Source organism: Palaemon carinicauda, chromosome 12, assembly GCF_036898095.1.
Source record: "Palaemon carinicauda isolate YSFRI2023 chromosome 12, ASM3689809v2, whole genome shotgun sequence".
Lineage (NCBI taxonomy): Eukaryota > Metazoa > Arthropoda > Malacostraca > Decapoda > Palaemonidae > Palaemon > Palaemon carinicauda.
In genome coordinates this window covers 9,324,345-9,327,698 of record NC_090736.1, presented here as the reverse complement: position 1 = coordinate 9,327,698, position 3,354 = coordinate 9,324,345, and positions in this window count along the sequence as shown.

Below are 3,354 nucleotides of genomic sequence, written 5' to 3'. Positions count from 1 at the left end.
ACCCAGGTGGAACACGGGCTCTTGCTTTGGCAGGCAGTTAAATGATACATCAGATATTTACGTATATATATATATATATATATATATATATATATATATATATATATATATATATATATATGTATATATTTATTTATATATATACTGTATATATATATATATATATATATATATATATATATATATATATATGTATGTATGTATGTATGTATATATATATAATATATATATATATATATATATATATATATATATATGTGTGTGTGTGTGTGTGTGTGTGTGTGTGTGCATATATATATATATATATATATATATATATATATATGTGTGTGTGTGTGTGTGTGTGTGTGTGTGCATATATATATATATATATATATATATATATATATATATATATATGTGTGTGTGTGTGTGTGTGTGTGTATACGAAGACGTATAATAATATTTCAAAACATTTTTAAATGTTTGCTGATTACTTCAGGTGAAGAATTAAAGTAAGTAATTATAATTTCTCGGCTTGGCTCCATGTTATTAGTGATAGTAATTATTTGTAGAATAGATAGAAAAATAAACAAATAGTATGTATATATACATACATGTATATATATATATATATATATATATATATATATATATATATATATATATATATATAATGTAAAAAACGGCCCAATGCCATATTATGCAAGGACTTGCGTAGATATGGCAACAAGCTATTAAAGGTTTAAAGGCCACTCATAAATGGCAGAGGTAAGGGACAGTGACATTACCCTATCAAACAGGGCAATGCCCTAGACTGACCATATATACATAAGATCAGCCCCCAAGCTCCCTCTCCACCCAAGCTAGGACCAGGGAGGGCCAAGCAGTGGCTGCGAATGACTCAGCAGATAGACCTATAAGCTCCCCAACCCCCCCCCCCCATCCTTAGCTCACAAGGATGGTGAGGTTGCAGCGACCAAATTAACTAACGAGTTAGAGCGGGACTCTAACCCAAGTCTACTGATCACCAGGCAAGGACGTTACTTACAGGCCACCACAACCCTTATTGTTGATGGAAAGGTGGTTTTTCATAATGCAATAATAATGATTCTGTCTTTTTTTCTTTATCAAATATTGTGCAAAATTTGGGGATTTATTTAGTGAAAATGTAAATTGCACAAGTTTCTCTTTTTAACTCCTAAATCAATTTCTTTGATGACATTGCCCGGCAATGGGAGGATATATTTCGTAAAGATACGTATCAATGAGTACAGTTTTTTGGCAAAATATGTAAATATGACAGCATTTTCTATTGAAATGATTAGAATGATTTCAATCCTATTACTCTTGGAATTTATTTATTTTTTTTTTTTTAAAGAATTCCAATATTATAGAGATTTTAGTTAACGTTTTGAGGCGATGTAATCTACCCTATATAATAAACACACACATACACATACACACACACACACACACATATATATATATATATATATATATATATACAATAAAATACACAATTTTCCGTGTATTTATGATAAATAAAATAACCCACAATGTATGAAAAATAGAAGTTTATTTAGCTTTCGAAGGGACCATCTCCCTTCCTCTTCAGAATACAAAAAAAAAAAAAATTTGTATTCTGAAGAGGAAGGGAGATGGTCCCTTCGAAAGCTAAATAAACTTCTATTTTTCATACATTGTGGGTTATTTTATATATATATATATATATATATATATATATATATATATATATATATATATATATATATATATAATATTATTACACAATTGGACATTTATGGTAAGATTATTATTATAATTTTTGCATTCTTATTTTCCAAAACTCAGTCTTTGATTAATTATACTAATACTAGAATACTGTCTATATCATATCTGCTGTATACTTATATAGAAATGTTGGCTTTATCCCTATTCTAATGGTGAATAAAATTAAATAATATTAACATAGGAAATTAAAGAGATAATCGGAAATGAAGTAAGAAAGTGGATCAGAAAAATTAGGATACTACCTAGAACAGAAAAGGAAAGATAGGAAGGCCTACCTATAAGAAAAAAAAATCGTGCGCTTGATCAGCGCCATCTGTTGCCGACGCGCCCTACTAAAGCGGGCAAATGCTCACAGAAATCCAAGCGACACCTCTGTCTTCCCTTTACTGTCTTTGGGATACTACGAGTAGAAAGGACACAGTTGGCTATGGTGGAGTGGACTGGAGTGGGAGTGCGGGAGGGAGTAGCAGTTGACTCTCAGAGGTGGAGTAGCAAAGACTCGAAAAAAGCAGATGGATCGTAACCTTCGCAAAGTGAATAACGTGTGATTCGTTGTGATTTTTAGGACGACTCTGTGGTTATTTAATTTTATTTTCAGATGAGAAAGGAAGTGATTGGTTTATTTCCTTGAAAAAGAAGTGCGTTAATTAGTTAACAATATACATTGGACAGGTGTTTACATTTGACACAATAATTTTCTTTAAATGATGTTATTTAGTACAACGTGAAAATCCTTAGTGCTTAACAGTTCGTTTTTATTATTATTATTATTATTATTATTATTATTATTATTATTATTATTATTATTATTATTATTATTATTACATGCTAAGCTAAAACCCTAGTTTGAAAAGCAGAATACTATTAGCCCAGGGTCTCTAGCAGGGAAAATAGCCCAGTGAGGAAAGGAAATAAGGAAAAATAAAATGTTTTAAGAACAGTAACAACAATGGAATAAATATTTCCTATATAATCTATAAAAACTTTAACAAAAACAAGAGGAAGAGAAATAAGATAGAAGAGTGTGCCCAAATGTATCCTTAAGCAAGAGAACTCAAACCCAAGACAGTGGAAGACCATGGTACGGGCTATGGTTTGATTTTAGAGTGTTATTCTCCTAGAAGAGCTGCTTACCATAGCATAGCTTGATATATTTTATACATTCTAATATCAAGAGAGACAGAAACTGACTCCGACAATACCATGAATATCTCTGTCGATATTAAACATATTTTTGGTTTTTCATTTAAAGTTTTAAAAGCCACTCGTGAATGGCAGAGGCAAGGGACAGTGACATTGCCTTATCAAGCAGGACAATGCCCTAGAGACTGACCATGTTACATATGATCAGCGCCCAAGCCCCCTCTCCACTAAGGAGGGTCATGCAATGGCTGCTGATGACTCAGCAGAAAGGTCTATAGGCTCCCCCATCCCCATCCTTAGTTCACAAGGATGGCGAGGTTGCAGCGACCAAAGGAACTAACGAGTTTGAGCGGGACTCGAACCCCAGTCTGGCAACCACCAGGCGAGGACTTTTTTTTTTTTTTTACTCATTCGTAAACCATTATTTTCTAGTGAGTG